Source organism: Periplaneta americana, chromosome 9, assembly GCF_040183065.1.
Source record: "Periplaneta americana isolate PAMFEO1 chromosome 9, P.americana_PAMFEO1_priV1, whole genome shotgun sequence".
NCBI lineage: Eukaryota > Metazoa > Arthropoda > Insecta > Blattodea > Blattidae > Periplaneta > Periplaneta americana.
This window is the reverse complement of record NC_091125.1, coordinates 73,823,935-73,844,387: the sequence shown is the minus strand read 5'-3', so window position 1 is coordinate 73,844,387 and position 20,453 is coordinate 73,823,935. Positions and strand designations below refer to the sequence as shown.

The 20,453-nt window shown below is 34.8% G+C and overlaps 1 protein-coding gene across 6 annotated transcripts in view; it reads right to left on the bottom strand.

Annotated features, from left to right (window-relative positions):
• The window catches only part of Mkk4 (MAP kinase kinase 4), a 280,839-nt gene that overhangs the window by 259,961 nt on the left and 425 nt on the right, over positions 1 to 20,453 (bottom strand). The gene's annotated exons all lie outside the window — the stretch shown is intronic.

Here is a 20,453-nt window from a genome sequence, read left to right as displayed (position 1 = left end):
TTACAGAGCACAAGAGCTTTGTAGCAATATCAGAGAATCTAAAGCATGACACAAATGCTGTCAATCTTTTTCAAACTGAATTAATAAAATTTGTGAGAAAGGAATAGCAAATGTTAAAAATATAATTTACTTTTCCGATGAAGTCAGTGTGCAATATAAAAACAAAAAAGAATTTTGCAAACCTATCTTTCCATGAAGAGGATTTTGGTATTGGCGCTGAAAAGCACTTTTATGCAACATCTCATGGAAAAGGGCCATGTGATGGCATTGGAGGTGACACTAAAATACTTGTGGCAAAGGCCAGTCTCCAATTACGTCAGGATCTCATCACAACATCTAAGAACTATATATCTGGACTTAGAAGAATATTGAAGACATTTCAAATTTTTTACTGAGAAGCAACATAAAAACAAATTGAAATTCTGAACTCTACATATGAGAAAATAAAAATTTAAAGTTCCATTCCTTTATTCCACTATCGAAAACAGAGCTCCTAATCAAACAGTAGGCCTACCTTTTTGAAAATGGAGGGAAGCATGTTCATATTTATACAGATTAAAGTGCTGTGTTCTTTTACATTGTGATTTTTTTATCCTATTTGTAATGAACATCCTGAATAATTTGTGTTTGTGCGAAACTCTAAATTATAACTACTTACGTTTAACTTTGAATTGACATACACAACAATTACTTAAGATAAATATAAATGCAGATATTCTTCGTTACATAAAGAAGTGCATGCGAAATTTTGAAAACTTCAATAATCAATTAATACGAAAATATAGTCGACCAATCTGACTATTTTTTTTCATGGTTTCTCTCAGTCACTAAGCCAAATATCAAATTGGAAATTTACATACTACGATTTAACAGTGCCTTAATCACCAATATCATACATATTTACTTACTGGCTTTTAAGGAACCCGGAGGTTCATTGCTGCCCTCACATAAGCCCGCCATTGGTCCCTATCCTGAGCAAGATTAATCCAGTCTCTACCATCATATCCTACCTCCCTCAAATCCATTTTAATATTATCCTCCCATCTACGTCTCGGCCTCCCCAAAGGTCTTTTTCCCTCCGGCCTCCCAACTAACACTCTATATGCATTCTGGATTTTCCCATACGTGCTACATGCCCTGCCCATCTCAAACATCTGGATTTAATGTTCCTAATTATGTCAGGTGAAGACTACAATGCGTGTAGTTCTGTGTTGTGTAACTTTCTCCATTCTCCTGTAACTTCATCCCTCTTAACCCCAAATATTTTCCTAAGAACCTTATTCTCAAACACCCTTAATCTCTGTTCCTCTCTCAAAGTGAGAGTCCAAGTTTCATAACCATACAGAACAACCGGTAATATAACTGTTTTATAAATTCTAACTTTCAGATTTTTTGACAGCAGACCAGATGACAAAAGCTTCTCAACTGAATAATAACAGGCATTTCCCGTATTTATTCTGCGTTTAATTTCCTCCCGAGTGTCATTTATATTTGTTACTGTTGCTCCAAGATATTTGAATTTTTCCACCTCTTAAGAAAAAATCTCCAATTTTTATAGTTCCATTTCGTACAATATTCTGGTCATGAGACATAATCATATACTTAGTCTTTTCAGGATTTACTTCCAACCCTATCGCTTTACCGCATAGACAAGAAGCTGATGTATCCCGTTCAATTCCAAACCCTCTGAGTTATCCTGAATTTTCCTAATGGCATATTCTAGAGCGAAGTTAAAAAGTAGAGGTGACAATGCATCTCCCTGCTTTAGCCCGCAGTGAATTGGAAACGCATATATGGACTGGCCTATATGGACTTGCTGTAAGTTTCACTAAGACACATTTTAATTAATCGAATTAGTTTCTTGGGAATACCAAATTCAATAAGAATATTATATAAAACGTCTCTCTTAACCAAGTCATACGCCTTTTTGAAATCTATGAATAACTGATGTACTGTACTCTTATACTCCCATTTTTTCTCCACTATCTGTCGAATACAAAAAATCTGATCAATAGTCGATCTATTACACCTAAAACCACACTGATGATCCCCAATAATTTCATCTACATATGGAGTTAATCTTCTCAAAAGGATATTCGACAAAATTTTATACGACGTCAACAAAAGTGATATTCCTAGAAAGTTACTACATTTAGTCTTGTCCCCCTTCTTAAAAATAGGTATGATTATGGACTCCTTCCATTGTTCTGGTACAATTTCCTTTTCCCAAATTGCAAGTACAAGTTTATAAATTTTGCTAGATAATGCGCTTCCACCCTCTTATATTAATTCTGCTGGAATTTGATCAATACCTGGAGACTTGTGCTTTTTCAGATTTTCTATTGCAATTTCGACTTCAGAAAGTGTGGGTTCCGGTATAAATGGCTCAGCAGTTTCTATTTGAATTTCGTCCCGATCATTTCTATTTGGCCTATGTATATTTAGTAGTTGCCCAAAATATCATAAATATTAAAACAAAATCCATATCAGTTAGGTACATGAACACAAGCGATCTATAACACACGACAATAGAAACAGAATCTCAACAATCCTATACACAAAGATCCTACACACGCGATATGACATTGTATAAAATATAAATCATTACTTATAGAAAGAAGTGAACTGCAACTGCTGTACTGACGGTATTGTTGGATATCTGTATATTCTAATAAAATTCCTTCCTGCTTAACATTGAAAACAAGGTCTTTCCTATCACTACACACTGTACTACCTATGTTTACATCTCCCAATTGGAGCACTGAATACAAGGCTTTTATGAGTTCTTAAAAATCCTAAACTTTTGTTTGTCTAACATTCCAAAGCTCTCAGGTGTTGTTAAAAAGTGTGAATTACAGTTTTTGTCAATTATCAGTTATGGCACGGTATGAGTATTTACCTATTTTTTGTTTATGATTGTTAAATTCAATTTACTGTCTAATAATGATATTCCTATTCTATTTTTTATAGTTATTATTATTTTAATATTAATTATTAATAGACATAATAATTAATAGTACAGAAATTATAATTCACGAAAATATTTATAATAAACATAATGAAATAATCATGATACAACATACACTCTTTCATCATCATTTCAGTCTCACACAATGCACAAACTGTGTATTTCCATATTGTCTACCATACTTCGTGTTCAGCCAACAGCATCAGTCTCCTCTACCAACATCACAATAAATATCAATCCTACCCTCACTTCTCCGATCTTCACTTATCGTACACTTCCAGGACGGTAGCCAAGTGTTCGTCTCACAGCTTCTTGCGCTGGTTCGGTTTCTTACGCTTGTGGGGTATTGGCTTCTTAGGTCCATAATTTTGCATGGAGCGGATTCCCTGTTTCTCCAGATATTCCTCTATCTTCAGGTCATCCATGCTCTCTACTGCCACAAAACGCCAGAGTTTCTAGAACTCAATGTACACAGGCAGAGCTGCTGTCTTACTATTGTAGAACACAATCTTCTTCTTGTCAATTGGTCGCGAGTTGTATATGATCTCAATATGCAAAGCCTTGAGGGCTTTATCACAATGTGGTAGAGATTCCTGAACGTCTTCCAACAGAATTCCTTCAAGACTCTTCAAGTCATGTTGCTTCAACAAACGCAGTTGTTCTGGTATTTGGCCAATATTTTGAATTTCAAAAATAAAATATATCCTCCAAAGCCAGTGTTTGAGGGAATGTCCCCATAACACTGGCAGCATTCCCACTCTGGATAGCAATAGCGATTCTTTGTTTCAAGAAGTCAGTCGACCTGGAATCTCCATTGAGTGCTTACAATTTTTTCCTGATGTCTGAAACCAGCATTTTAGCCTCTGAGCACCAAGGTCCGAACGTCTCAACAGCAAAAACAGAGAACAAGTATCTGTCCTGGAGATCCCGATACTTATTCCTTTTGATGCTCACTGCGGGCGTTGCAGCAGAACCAGCAACTATGGAGGTGGCAGGCAAATGGGATGGTGCTAAAGTGTCGACACAAGTGGCATCCCATAACATAGATTTTCCATGAGACCAGGGTATCAAGTTCAATCCATCTGGTCTTTTTCCATCAGAACAGCTGATTTCAATAAGTTCCAGGATTGATGGAAAACCAGCAGATAAGTGCCCTTTTAATGATGTCATTTAATTGAAAGTGCCTGGAAAATCTCTCAGTATTTTTGGGGCAACTTAAGCCATGGTGACCATAGGCATCAACAGTAGCTCCGCAAAGACAATTATGTGGGAAACAGATCTTGCACCCGAGTCTTAAGGTGACAGGAATTTTGAAGGACATACTGTCCATTAACGTGCCGATATTGGAAGATGATATTGTCTTAAGCCAAGATCCTAGTTCCTTCTGTCGTATGGCATGGTATCTAACTTGATCAACCTCAGACGATGAAGATGCTAGTAGAGCCTGGTAGATATCAGAAGCATGGATGTGGTCCCATTGTTTCTGAATATCACGAGAAACTGGGATGTTGTTGTTTCCTGTAATGCTTAACCATTTCTCCAAAGCCTCATTCACATAACAGATCCTGATTTCATCACCGTTAATTGATAGAATGGACTTAACAAAATCAAGGACTCCATATGCAGACGCCAAGAAAGCAGACAGACAAACATCACTCACATTCCGGATTCCAAGGCTTCCAAAGGCAATAGGCAGAGTGGCTAAAATCCAATTGTTATCTTCAAGACGTATATTGAGAATCGATTCCAGACAGTTTCTCAGTAGATCATCAGTCTGTTGAAGTAGGGATGGAAAAAGCCATAATGGGGTGGTGCAAAGGAAATAAGTTAATTTAGGAATTAAATAACAGTTCTTTAAGAGAAAGTACGCCGTATGTGTGGAAAGAGACTACAGACCATCAAACAGTTTCTTCTTAATTTCAAGTTTTTCACGCATACTTGACTCTACAGCTGGAAGAAAAATGGGAGATCCAAGGAGAGTCAAATTAGATCGAAATACTACCTTAATCCCTGGAGCTATATTATTGAATGCGGACACTACAGTATCGTCTTGTGTAGAGCAGAAGTATAATTCACATTTATCAGGATTGATTTTCAAACCAATGGATCCGCAGGAATCTATAAGTTTTTCAAGATCGGAAAGAACTATATCTGGATCACCTCCCAAAGTACCATCATCCAGGTAAAAGAGGTTCAAGGTACTATTAAAATGGGTAATAACAGAATTCAGGGTCAGACTAAATATCAGTGGACCTATCAGATCACCTTGTTGGACTCCAGACTGTGATGAAATGATGTCAGAATTGTAATACAGGATAGACTGGTTTCTACACACTTGCCAAAAGAATGCATAGAGTTGAGGGATCTTGCTCTTAACAAGTTCAAGCATTGTATCGCTTTCAAGGAAATTAAATGTATTTTTAAAATCGATCTTAAGAAGAACATTTTAACTGCCTTCGTTCTGATTTAGAAATGAACGTACCGAGTGAATGATGGCTTCACATCCTTTAGTGGTGCCAAAACCAAGCTGCTGAGGGCGTAAATGATGACCAACTTTCTCCTTAACAGAAGTGCAAGCTAACTTAGCCGATAATCTGCGAAAGGTATTTCCAACTGCGATTGGACGTATCCCGCCATTTTTCTTTTCAATGCAATTAAAGATGCTCCATATAAATGGGGACAAATTTCAGGATTAACTTTACCGGCCAACATTAGATTACATAATCTAGTAATAGCATTTAGGAGTCACCTACCAGAATCTCCAGCAGATTTGGATGTGAGACCTTTTAAATGTTGGGGGCGAATCCCATCAATACCAATGCAGAGCCATTAGGAAAGTTTTTTATTCCTTGCAAAACCATATCTTGAGATACTGACAAACACACTTCATCGGTGGTAGGAGGATCTGGAAATGCCAAGGGCCGTGATGGTGGAGGGTGTTTTTGTACTAAAGCCTCTTGTATAACTCGTGAAGCATGAACTACTCCTGAATCAGAAGATAGAATTTGAACAGCTCCCTTTATATCACCATCTGCCACTTTAGCTTCAACAATGCGTGACCTAGAAATTGTAGACTTATTCTTATGTGGAGAAACTTCCAATGTAAAATCATTAATATTCTCTTTGATTTTAGACACTAAAGATTTGTCAGATTTCTTCTTTGATTGAACAGGTACCCGAAGGGCGATAATTGCAAAAACCAGAAGCTCTTGCCAACATTCTTCAGTATTTTCGGAAATACATTTATCAATGAGTTGAGTCAATTTTTCTGCCGCAGAACTTCTAGCTCCTTTAGGAATTCTTCTTAAAACTCTTGTATTAAGTTTACAATTAGAAAACTCAAATGAAGTATTTTCTGAATTTAATAGAAGATCATCAGGAGGTTCATTGGGATGAACCCTTGCCCAATGTATTCGCATCCTTTCAAGCCTTTGTAAGATTTAATATCACTGCCAGTGCAAATTGGGCATGAGACTAATTCGACATAATTAGGGGCTGAGATATTATGGGTTTCGCCTTTTGATGAACAAGATGGACAGAGCCAGGGAGATTGATTTTTCTTTCTTATTTTTAATAAAATCAGTGATATTAGCCTAAAATTGAATAATTTTGGAGTCATTAAACTTGTAATAATAGGGTCTGCAGTACATTTAATTACAGTACAGGTTAAGTGGCATTTGAAATTAGTACCAGTTCTCAAGTAAAATTCTGTGCTTTTCATACTGTTCCTGGTTTGTCCAAATACAGAGACTAATAAAGGTCGAAAAGAATTCAGAAATCAAGGAAAAAAGGTGGAAATACAACTTAGTAGCATGTAACAATATAAAGTAGGCATCAATAGTAAGTGAAGGGTACACGGGAAAAACGAACAATGTCACAATTCCTTTAAGGCTGATGTCGTTATCTAATTCACTGTATTATTACAAACTTTAGTGTTATTTTTACTAAAAGTGGCAAAGGAGAATTAAAACCAGAGATATACTCATCATTTCCTTCATTTCAAGTAGAAACACAAACAAATTTTGCAGTAATATACTGAAATAGATCATTATCTGACCCTTAATGGAAAGGTGACATTGTTCGTTTTTCCCGTGTACCCTTCAAGTTGTTTTTCATGTTTTCCACTTCTGTTTGTTATTGGTAAGAAAGTTGTAATGTGTACATTTTCATTTTTATACAAGAATTTCATTGAAACATTGTTTTAAATTGTTGTTTCTCATATTTTCAAGTTATTACATTATTAGCAAGGAAATTGTAATTTGTCCATTTTCATTTCTATACAGGTAGTACTGATTATTTATTGTTTTAATATGATTTGTAAGTCTCACATGAACTCAGCGTGCATTAAATGTGTCAGAAAGACACCAGAATTATTTAACTATAACAGCATGTATCTACTACAATATTATTGTAAACACTACGTTGTACTGGTTTCCCATACACCACTGCTTTGTGTTGCAATGTGATATGTAGTATCTATCTGGATTGCTACGGAGAATGAAAGAAGTCTGCTACTATGTCACAGAGCATCCAGTTGGAAATGATTGAATTAAATCAACAGATCAAAAATATTCGGAGTGGGGAGGGAGGGAATATGCAAAAACTTCCGAAAAGCAGAACTTTTTAAATTGTGATTGAATCTGCTATATGCTAAACACTATGTTCAATACAATGCTCCCAGCTATAGCTATTCCCAATGTCTGTATTTCACAGACGAGAATATAGAAGCAATTTCCTGCCTCCTAACATTATGTCACTGCGACAACCACTTGATCAAGGAATCATCATGAGTATTAAAGGAACTTACTCCCATTGGCTACATATCAACTTCATCAGGGAAGGCAGGGAAACAGGTTCAACAGCTATGTTGACCTCTTTTCTCTGCCTTTCCCTAATGATGAAGCCAATATCACTCTCAAATATTGGGTGTATCTAGATATTTTATATCTAGACTATCACAAAGTGTAAATACTCAAAAGCTCTGCACCATGTTAAACACAAAGAAGTTTAAAATCATACATTCTATGGAAATGTGAAATTATAATTATTTTAGTAAAATCTAGCATAGTTGCATGACAAAGGAGCTATACTGCATCTCTACTGAAGTTTTTAATAAGCTACAGAAACAAATATATTCGTGTCTGAACAAGTTTGGACTCGATACCAAGGATGAGAGAAAGGTCTTTCTAAGTGTGCAATTGGTAATTATAAGAAGCAGAACACTTTATTATAAAAAACAAATGCTCAAAAGTAATTACAAACACATTTTTTTTTTTAAGTTTTATAACACTTCAAATGTACTGGAAGGAATGGTGAACAGAAGAAAAGTTGAGGACAGAAGAAGATATCAGATGATAGACAACATTAAGATACATGTATCATATGCGGAAACTAAAAGGCAGAAAAATGGAGAATGCTGGGTTTGCAGTGAAATATCAGAGTACCAGTACTGTTTATTGTTCACTCTGTTACCTAATATATTGTGACAGCGACGTGAGATTCGAACTCACGACCAGCGTCCCGCAAGAAAGCAGATCGCGCCGGGACAGCGCAGCAGAGAGAAGTAAGGGGAAAGAGCCTACACGGCGAGAGAGTGGAGAGAGAGTGCGCGCGCATCTTCTGCTTGCCTAGAGAGGCCGAGAAATCCGTCGAAGTGGAAGACTCGCGAATTCGAACTTTCGAGGCTACGTCGCTGTGGTTATAAATTACGGTCGCGAAGGAACGACAGAGTTTTCAGTTATTCAGTCAGTGAGAAAGCCAGAGCAAGCAAGCCAGTCTTGTGTACCGGAGTTCGACTCGAGTGTGCGTCCGCAACTGTATCAGCATCCGAAGGCCTGAGTTCGAGTGCAGTGGACCGCAGTTGGAGGGACCTGAGTTCGAGTGCAGTGGACCGCAGTTGGAGGGACCTGAGTTCGAGTACAGTGAACTGTCTCTGAAGTTCTGTGGTTCGAGATACTGTGAACTCGAGTGACTGAGCTAGAAGAACTGTGAACTGAGAACTGATAGTTCTGATTTGTAAATAGTGCTTTGTAAATATTAGTTAAGATTAACAGTTCATTGTTGTTCGTACTAGTCCAAGTAAATTGTCATTGTCGTCGGTGGAGTGCTATAACGAATACTGTGTTGAGTGAAAATCCAATTGTTGACGAGAGCCTTTAAGGTGAATTGTAGAAAGGAATTATTGTTGTGGCGAATAAATTACATTGTTGTTACTAATAAAATTCACAATATTATTTTAAATACTGTATCCAACAAATTTATAAGTTTTTAAACCAAATAGCTTTCTCTTTGTGATTGTTTCTCTACAGTCACAGTCATAAATACCTCTATTTTTTATGAAATAATAAAATATTCACTAAGAGGATATCGAATTACTTGGTAACACTATAACTGCTACTTTAAGCACTGTGTCATAAAAATTAAAATGAACAAATAACTTCAAAATATCCATCTGTTACCATCATGTCTCATTCATTACCTTTATTTCAGGTAGGGTGACCTCACCAGTAGTTGACCAGGACCCAGTTGTTGACCACATGGGAATGTTTTAATTAAAAATAAGCATTTTGGCAACAATGAAAAATATTTCTTCAGTTATATATAATCTTTAACATCCCTTTGTTTCATTTGACAACAGTATAACACGAAATTATGGTCTTACATAAAGCAGGAAATTTGGAAAACAAAGCTTGTGTTTGCAGTATGGCTTCAGCTGGTGCTTGCTATTAGGGAAGTGTTGTAGCAGGTGTACAGAAATATGAACACTGCTCTGAAATATAATTATATTATATTGAATGAATGCATATTTTGCCTTCTGTATAAGCTATAGGAACTATGTATACACACATTTTCAGTTTTTATAGTTCTTAAGAGTAATTAACAGGGGTGGTCATTTACTAGTTCTTAATTTTTATCAAGCACCAGTAGTTGACCAGACCGGTCAACTACTGGACCAGTTTAAAATAAAGTGATATCCAGTAGTCGTCCATCACTTGCAAATGTGATCCTTCCTTTTTATGTAAATCATGTAGATTGTATGTAATCTGTGTTTTTAAATGTTTGCAACTATTTCTTATGACTAGGTCAAAAAATGAAAAAAAAATCTTCAAATAAATAAAATAATCCTAAAATAATGGAGTTAAGGATGCTCAAATGACTTTATTCCAATTCGAAAATTGCAAGAAAATACGAAATACGGTACTACATTCCACCCTGACTAAATAAGCTGAAGTCCACACGTGTGGAGTAATGGTTAGGCATCTGGCCGCGAAACCAGGTGGCCCGGATCCGATTCCCGGTCGGAGCAAGTTACCTGTTTGAGTGTTTGAGGTTTTTTCCGAGGTTTTCCCTCAACCCAATATGAGTAAATGCTGGGTAACTTTCGGTGCTGGACCTTGGACTCATTTCACCAGCATTATTACCTCCATCTCATTCAGATGCTAGATAAACTAAGATGTTGATAAAGCATTGTAAAATAACCTACTAAAATAAATAAATAAATAAAAAAAATGCAGTTGAGGATTTGTCATAAGTATTAGGGATGTGCAATATAAAAAACAAATTTTGGTCAGTCACTAGAGAGAATGTTCGATGAAAGAGCCACTCCAGAATGGTTTCCGTAAATGCGGAATCTTTCCATTTGACACAAATTCAGTAGATTATTCTCAATGTATGAGCCTTGAGTTTGTGTGTGTTGATGGAAATGGAACTGTAAACCTCAAACCAGCAAAGTTTAATGTGAAATACCAGATGTATTGGGAATCGGCTATGAAAGCTGGATGCACTGAAGAATTTAGAACTGTTGCAGCTAATGAAAATTGGACTGGAGATGACGTGGCATCTGATTTCTCCTGCAATTGGTTAAAATTATGGAAAAGATGCATACAACCCAATAATTCTAACAACACTGCTGATGGTGCCATATTGACTTGTCAAAAATAGTAATGTTGAAGAAGCACAGCAAAATGGAGAAGAAATGCAGCAGAAAAATGTGTTTACAACATGAGATTATGAGTAACAGGTGGCTAAAATATCATTAGGATTTAAATGTTAACAAAAAGAAAGAAATACGGAGGGAAGATAGAAAAAACAATGTGGAGAAAAGAAAAGAGACGGAAGTAATCAGGGAAGATCTGATAGCGAAAATTCTATAATAAAAAAAAAAAAAAAAAAAAAAAAACCCAAAGGCCTCTCAGTCAGATTGCTCCGAGTTTGAGCTAGAATTCCAGACTTCATCATTGGACTCTGATGACATGCCTTTGAACATTTCTGAGGAAGCTAGCAACAGCCAAAGCAGTGGTGATGAGAACCATATGAAATATGGGTCATAGGGCATTGTGAAATATATATGAGGAAAACTTGTGATTTACTTTGTGGGAAAAGTGGTAAAGAAAGAGGAAGAAGATTTTGATGTATTTGCTCAACAAGTGGCTGGCACAAGAAGATACTGATACTATATCTCAGGATACAGTGCAGTGTATTTTTCCTGAACGCAGGAAAACTATGAAGAAGACACACTTACAGGATTCATATTTTCAGTTTTACAGGTTAAAATCTTGGTTAGAATGTAAATGCATTTTTATGTAATAGAATATGTGTCTCTTCTGTGTTAAAATAGCTATATCTAATTTTTTGTAGTGGTGGTCAACTACTGGTCGAAAACTGGTCATTTACTGACACATTGCGGTCAACTACAGGTATTTTTGTAAGCCACTAGTTTAAAAATAAATTTCATCATGTTACATTGCTTTAAACAAACATTGAATAGCACCATTGTTTTTATCAATATTTTATTATACTTTTACTGTAGAAATCTTTTCCTTGTGACTTTATCTTCAAACAAAATGGACATTTAAGAAACGAATGTTCCTTAACTGGTCAACTACTGGTGAGCTCACCCTATTTCTGTAAGTTACTCAAAACTCTACATAAATTTGAATTGCAATGAAATTACTGTATGTTACTCATGTAAATTTTTTATATTTTTATTCTTAAGCAGAAAGGAAAAAGATTTGTTGATAAGTTTCATCACAAAACAATCATATGTTGCTTTCAAATCTTGTCCACATTTGTTGAAATTTACATTTTTATACTACTGGGATGCCTGCAGGAGAACGGAAGAAATCCAAGATCCTTAGCATTGATCAACAATAACAACAACATTTTTATACTGTTGGCATCATTGGAAAAGTGTGCTCACATTCAAATACCAGATAAAATGAAATTATTCCCGGTTGGGCAAGTTACCTGGTTGAGGCTTTCTCTCTACCCTCTACCCAATATGAGCAAATGCTGGGTAACTATTGGTGCTGGACCCCGGACTCATTTCATAGGCATTATCACCTTCATCTCATTCAGACGCTAAATAACCTAAGATGTTGATAAGGCGTCGTAAAATAACCTACTAAAAAAAAAAGATGAAATTTTGTTTGGTGACCTTGGCAAAGAGGCTGCCACAATACAGTATATTTGACAATGAAAAATAATTCCTGAAATATTGTGTAACTACTTAAAGATAAAATAACGCTGATTTAAATGAACACCTACTGCATATCTATGGTATAGTCTACAGTTGAGCCTAGTTCACTCATGTCACAAATTTTATTTAAAAGATAATTAAAATAATTAATTATAACTTTCAAAACAACATAGTTTCAGAATTTTAAGGCAATAATGTTTTAATAATGTGGCTTGAAATTGGGTTCATGCCCACTGGGTAACAGTGGTCAGTGGAAATCTCTTGGAGAGTGGTCCAATGCATAGCCAGAGAGAGAGAACCGTTTCCTTGAGGGGGAGGGGGGCAAAGCAATACCATAGAATCCCGATATAATGAGATTATGGGGGATATCATTTACTTTCTCCCCCATTATAGCTTGACCATGGTACAGTATTTCGGAATATGATCATTTCATAAAAGTATTTTTGGGGTGCATGTTTCTTACAGTGTTACATCCATATCAAAGATGTTTTGGACTGAGTTGTATAGGGCTTCAACTGTAGGTCTACTACAAATTGTAATAGGGCATAACCATAGGCAGAGTTATGGGAGAGTATGTGGGGACACTGCGTCCCTCCCAAATTAGTCTTGAAACTCTTTTTATTCTATTAACATTACAAAATGTTGATTCAAAAGACTTTTCTTGCTTTTGTTTATGAAGGGGATATTATCTGTAAATGCTACCATCGTACCATTTTCCTGGAATATATTTTCCTGACTATGTTTGAAAATAATTAGAACACACTAGTGCAAAGTCTAAAATGTGGACACCATGGAAGTGAACACCGTGCATTTATTTATGACGGAATATTTAGTTCACAGTCCATGAAAATTATTACTGACCTGATGTATATGATGTAGGTGCAAAAATATGCTAGCTCTAGAATTACGTAATTCCGACTGTATCATGTAATTGTAGGTAATGGTAGATTAACTAGGGGACGGAAAAACGATAATGAAAATAAGAAAAGGATGCTTAAAGACAAATATTTTAAAAAGTAAGAAATCTGGCGATTCAAAAAATATAAAAAGGCGAAACATGCAACTTGCAAAGAAAAAAAAAAAAAAGCAGAACGTTTACGGTGGAAAAAAATGACAGCAGATTGTGAAAAGCACACTGCTTACTTAGCGTTGGAGAGTAAGAGATGGGGTGAGAAGAAGAAGCAAGGAAAAATTAAGACAGTTTTGACCATGGTGATTAATAGGGAATTAAGAGAATGAAAGAAAAAATGAGGAGAATGGATGAGAGCATATCGGAAGAAAATTATGAACAAACGTATTCAACAATGTAATCATATTAATTTGGGAAATTATGTAAAAACAACTACTGCTAATAAAAAAGTAGGCTTACTGAAGTTATTCGAAAACTAAATGCAGAAAACATGAAGTTTGAATGTTTAACAGAAAAATGGAAAAAGCGTTATTCATGTATAAAGAAAAATATTTAAATGGTCCTATGCTCTACTCCAGCATTTCTCAAACTATGGTCCACGGACCACCTGTGGTCCTCGAGATCTGCCCTTGTGGTCCTTCAAAAAAGACAGAAGGAAAAATAAAATTCAAACGAATTGCGTATCACACTATAGCTGAAAATCTCAGAGTTTGAAAATGACACATGGCAATCGCCTTTCACTTATTCTCCCAGTACCGACATTTTATGAAATTTGTTACCCTACCCGGTCTATCGACTTCCCACTCTACTCTCAGCAACAAAAGAGGGATTTAAAGCACTATGAACGTGGTGTTTCTCGCCATCTTTTCCCTGCACTTCTGGTGCTGCACCTGTAACCCAGCCAGGGTACCCACCCGAATTCATTACAGAGGACCAAAGTACCGAACCTTTTCATGTATTTATGACTTTAAATCTTTCTTATGTGGTACACGCTAGCAGTTACCTATGTCTCTGTTAAATAATGCCCATTATACCTAATGAAAAACTGGCTTCGATCCGGATCTTTGAAAAGAAAGGAATGTGATGACACGCTTCATTTAGGCACTGCTAATAGTTCAGAAGCTGTGTGTGAAGATATTAATATCAGTGATTCTAGTGCCATTAAAGAAATATCTAGTCATTCAAATATAAGCCTAGAATAACTGTGTAAGAATCGACAGGGTCATTCATCTCATTAATGTACCAACATTTATTTTTTTTTAGTTAACAAGTTAAAGATTATCCAAACTCTAATAGCCTTGAATTATTAAAAAAATAAAATAAAATAAAATAAATTTTCTTCTATTAACATTAACTTAATTAGCTAGTACTAATATAAAACTAATTGAATTCAATTAATTTTAATTAATTAATTCTAATTTAAAATATAAGTATACTGGTATTAAAATATGCTACAAAAATTATAAACTTACTTTTGAAGGGAACAAGAGTAAGGTGGTCCGCGGCACTGTTCTGACTTTAAAAAGTGGTCCCCACTTCAAAAAAGTTTGAGAAACACTCCTCTACTCCATTTTGTACTATCGCACTGCAATTCGCCTTTTCTAAAAGAGTGTCCAGATCCTTCTGACATAATAAAGAAAATGATCCTTGGAGAGGTGTTAGAACAACAATTAAAATCTTAATTTACTTATGGAGGATATAAAAGTAAACAAATATCATAAGTAACAGAATAATTAAGAAATACAAAGTGCTGCAGCACTGTAAGAGAACAGTTTCTCGCACAGGTGTTCGTCAGAATATTCCCTATGGACAAAAGAATAGCCACATAGAGTTTAAGCATTCCATGGTACAATGAAGGCATATCAGTATCAGTGGTGTAAAGATAATTCAAATACGTTATTTTCAATGAATTGAGTTGTTATATATTTAAATTTCAATGTGTTCACTATGGTATGGATCACTGGAAATTTCCAGTTGTGGCAAGGAGTTGGTTTTGTCTTAAGGGGTTAGGTACAGCTTACAGCAGTAAAAGTTTGGAAATATTCAACATTTTTCCCTCTATTAATATATCTTGTACAATAATGAAAATTACTATGTGTAAAACTCCATCCTTCTGCTATATGAGAATAATATCTTTATGATTAAAAAAATTATTTATATATATATTTTTTTTTTAATTCAAAATGATGGCAGTTCACTATGAAGTGTTGAAGCGTTTCCCTCATAACTCATAAACTATCCCACATTTTGCATGATGAAATTTTTTGTGTGTATTTATGCATGTCATAATATGATGCAAAATCACTTCTCTACCTTTGATAGATTCATTAAAAAATGGTCAAATATCAGAGTTTTCTTCTAACACAAATTAAATTATTTATTAAGGAATGTACTTGAAAGAACATGATATTGTAAACATGAGTTTTAGCAATAAAATAAAAGAGAGAGACATAAAAAAGTTAACAAGTTTATGAGTATGAGGGAAATGCTTCATCACTGCACAGTGAACTGCCACTATTTTGAATTTTGAAAGAAAAAATATAAATAATTGTTTTTAATTGTAAAAATATCTTTTTCATATAGCAGGACAGTGTTTTACACATACCAATTTTCATTATTGTACAAGATACAGTAATGAAGGAAAAAAAATATTGAATATTTCCAAAAAAATTTACTGCTGTAAGCTGTATCTTTCCCCTTAAAGAAGACCTTGTTTTCTTGTATGGCATAAGTGTGTGTGTGTGTATCAAAGAATCAGCCTCGAAGGGTAATTGATTACATATATTTATCAATATTGTTATTACTACTATTATTATATTTATATGTATAAAACTCTGTCTATTAATGCAAAAAAGAATAATACAGTATTTCTGTTACCGGTACTTGAAACAACATACTGTGAATCATATTTTATTTATATTTAAATATCTTCATGGAATCAGTGTAATCTAGACTGTATTATTATTTATTTATAAACATATAAATTAATGCGAGTATCATTGTTAGTGACACCATTCACATTATTAATTAAATGACAGTTCATTTATAATATGGCTCAAAAGCATTATATCTTACAGAAATCAGTTAATATTAATCTGAATCATAATTTGTGACTTATTTCATTTACAATATTGGTTTCAAGTCGGTGTGTAAATTAAATTGTCGTTACCAAGCCATAGAATAATTCCCAGATTCAAATTGTAGACACTGTGGAGGTGCTGTGGACACCATGGAATCTGAAAATTGAATTTGTTTTATTGCTCGTAGCACACGAATATTTAGACATGGCCACTAACACACCTGACTTATCTTTCACACCTATAACCAATACTTAGCATAAAATTAATCTCCTAACAATTTCAGTTGTTGCCGTTTTTGGGATCCAAAAGTGACAGGTTTCGTGAGAATGACCCATATGTTGATATAACAGTGCAGTGAAGGTAGTAGAGAATGTTTGGAAGTGAGAAGAAACGGAGAAAAAGAAAAGGAAAGAGTTGATAAAAGGGAAGAATTTTTATTTCCAACCCCTTTACTTTCACAATCACGTAAAACATTTGAGTTAATGCATAAATGACATATATGAAAATTTTAGCGACTCCAGTATTGTGCACTTGTTCCCAATTCTCTCATAAAATCCAATTTTATTTAAGTAATTCAAGTTAAGCCTAATTCACCTAAAATTCCATAAGTAATAGGTCTAGTAAATTAATATAATTTAATAGCCCGAGTCATACTCTGGAAGACGGGTGTGACAGATATTAATTAGCAAGTATTCATATCTTAATTCTAAATAAAGCAGATGTAATATTCAGACTACATTGCCTAATACTCAACCTTACTTCAATAAACTTTTATTTCTTATTAGACCTAATAAATAAAATAAGCTTCAGGGTACTTTTTGAGGCAGATGTGACACATACAACTGTTATCATTACCGTAACATTTATTACCTACATCACTCGCTTTTAGAAATGGTTGACTACTTCTTCCTTGTGGAGATATAAAAGATATTACCACAGTCTAGTATATACAATCACGAAGCTCAATACATAGGGAATGTGCATCCATCGATAGTTGCTAACCACTAGGATCGCTACTATTGCCTCATCACAGACAATGCGAAATAGTACTGCCACAGTCTATTGTTCCTAGTACCCTCAACAACTCAAGCTTCGTGACTGTATATATTAGACTATGATATTACTAGGGAGTAAGTGTATGCAGTGTAGCCAGCGAATAGGGATTATAAAGAATGGACACTGAGCGAATTTTCCTGTGTTTTGTTTCTCTGTGTGGCGGCGTTTAGTTCCACTTTCAAGTGCTAGAGGTTAGTGTAATCGAGCATATGCAAAGATAATAAATGAGAATAAAGTTGAGACACAGGATCCAAACATCACCTACCTTATTGCATAACCCAGTAACGCTTTGCTTCAAATAAATTCAAGTTAACAGTTTTTCCTTATTTCTCAGTGACAAACTAGTTGTAATAATAATTTTTTATATTTCAGATATAATAAATTATATTATAAAATAATATAATACATTATAAAATTACGTATCAAATTCGATTAATATTTATATATAATATAATATAGGGATATGGTTTTACTTCTCATAAGAGTTTCGTTTTTCCATTTTCAGTGCTATCAAATCATTACATATTTCAATTGTTGTTGAGGTCAACATCTCAACTCTCATTATAAAGGAACTCTAGAGTCTAGACATTACAATTAATGACGGATTTATTATTTTATGGATCCAATTTATTTTATTTGGGTACATAATGTACCTCCCGAGGTTCACTCAGCCTCCTATAAAATTGAGTACCGGGTCTTTCCCGGGGGTAAAAGGCGGTCAGAGCGTGGTGCCGACCACACCACCTCATTCTAGTGCCGAGGTCATGGAAAGCATGGGGCTCTACCTCCATGCCCCCCAAGTGCCTTCATGGCATGTTACGGGGATACCTTTTACCTTTTACATAATGTACCTAGATGTATTAATTATATGTGTTATATTTCCGCTGTGTCGACTGCTAGCTGGTGTGATGTCAGCGCCAACTCTAGGGAGAAAGCAGAATCTCACGCTCTAGCTGGCTGGAAGATCATTGAAATCAGTCTGGCTACATCAAAGGTACCGACGCGAAGTGTCCATTCTTTATAATCCCTATTCGCTGGTGTAGCTATGTAGCGTAAGATTCAAAAGGTTTGCCTGCTCAGGCACAGTAGTTCAATGTAGGTTCCAACAAGACTTGAATTAATTCCGAACCAATACAGAAACCCATTTCCTGTTTCAACATGCTTTAGAACTCGTTCGGAACGAGTGAGATTGGTTCTTGAGTAAGAGCAGAAACTGGGAATTCTGAACTGCTGACACAAGCACAGAAGGTTTATTCTGAAGTTATGGTTAAGATGCTTCAAGATTAGGTAGGTTAAAATAAAAAAAAAAATAGTCCATCAGGAGTGATTTGGAAGATGATAGTAATATATTTTACAAAGAATTAAGTTCGGAAAATGAATATAATTTTAAGTTAATAGGCTATGAGAACAAATGTAAAATCTCGAACTAGTTCTGACACCGTACACAACTTGCGCATGCACAGAAAGAAGTTCAGTATTAGTTATGAACGCATTCTGAATTGCTTGCTGGAACAAACCTAATGATCTCTAATCCCAAATCATACAAAAATAAATGAACTCTACATTGTAGCAAAGGCAACAGCGGGAGAAATGATCTTCAACTTCCTACAAATCAAGCAAATTTTATGATCGTTTTCTTCCCTTTTCATATTATATAGGCTTACCTACATTAATTTTAAGACCGACCTAACTTCTCAAAACAGTCAATTTTTTTTTTTTTGTGTAGCCTACGTATTTTTATATTTATTTATACGACTCGGGAATTTACTCAGTCGTATATTTTGAGGTGTCAGCAACTGAATGTGTAAGAAATTATTAGGAAACATTAAGGAGAGAAGCTTAACTAACATTACAAATACCAACAAATTTCATGGTTCCCAATTAAAAAAATCGGAAAGCTTCGACTATAATACGTTTTTACCCTATTTACCTAATAAAAACCATTTATATTTCTCAGTTAACTACACCTGATTAAACACTAATGTTATGTTAGCCACATTAAACTAAATTAAATCTTTAACAGAAACACACACATCATGACACATCGAGGTTTGACAATAAGTTATTCGTAATTCGACATGTTCAAAATATTTTGTTAAAGTAAAATGTGGTAAATAAGTAATTGGCCATGTCAGTGTCAAGACACATTAAAATTGAAGCCTTATAGAAAATGTTACAATAAATTAATTCTGAAGGAAAACCTCTCCAATGGATTTTAGCAGTTCTGAGCATGTAAGTTATAATTATTCTATATTAAATTCCCATCATTTATGTGTATATTGTTGCTGGCGAACTATGGTTTTACATGTTTTAGATTTTTTAAATTTTACGTAGTTTTGAACAGTATCGTAATGTTATATTTGTTGGTTAGTTCAGGTTACTTAGTTTTGACTGGGTTGGTTAAGTTACGTTGTGTTAGGTTATGTTAGGTTACAGTGGAAATTATGTTTCCGAAATTTTTTTATGTTACCTTTCAAAAATTGAGCATAAAATCGTAGTTCGTGAAAAAAAAGTTCGAAAATCGTGGAGTGGTCGTCCTCCAGAATTACTTACAATAAATCCCAATCCACACAATATTATGAGACAATGATGCCTTCTACTGCAAAATGCAGCAGATGTACAGTATTTGATTATTGTAATGTAGCTACACTTGAACAGATTTCAAAAAGGACGTGACTGAAAAAAACCTTTCAGCAAGCATCAGTGCATATTATACACAGCGAACAGAATGAAGCAATGTACATTATTGCATTTAGGCCTACATCGTATTATGAAGCATAACTAAAATTCCTACAAACAGTTTCAACTTGGTATACAATTACAAACGAACAAAAGAGCTCAAAACACTTGTTTTACATACATATACACTGCATTATAGGACTGCGATAGAAATTTTGTAAATGTTAAACCCCTGTTCACAAATTTCAAGCATTTCTGCACCTTATAAGCAGTACTTTCAAT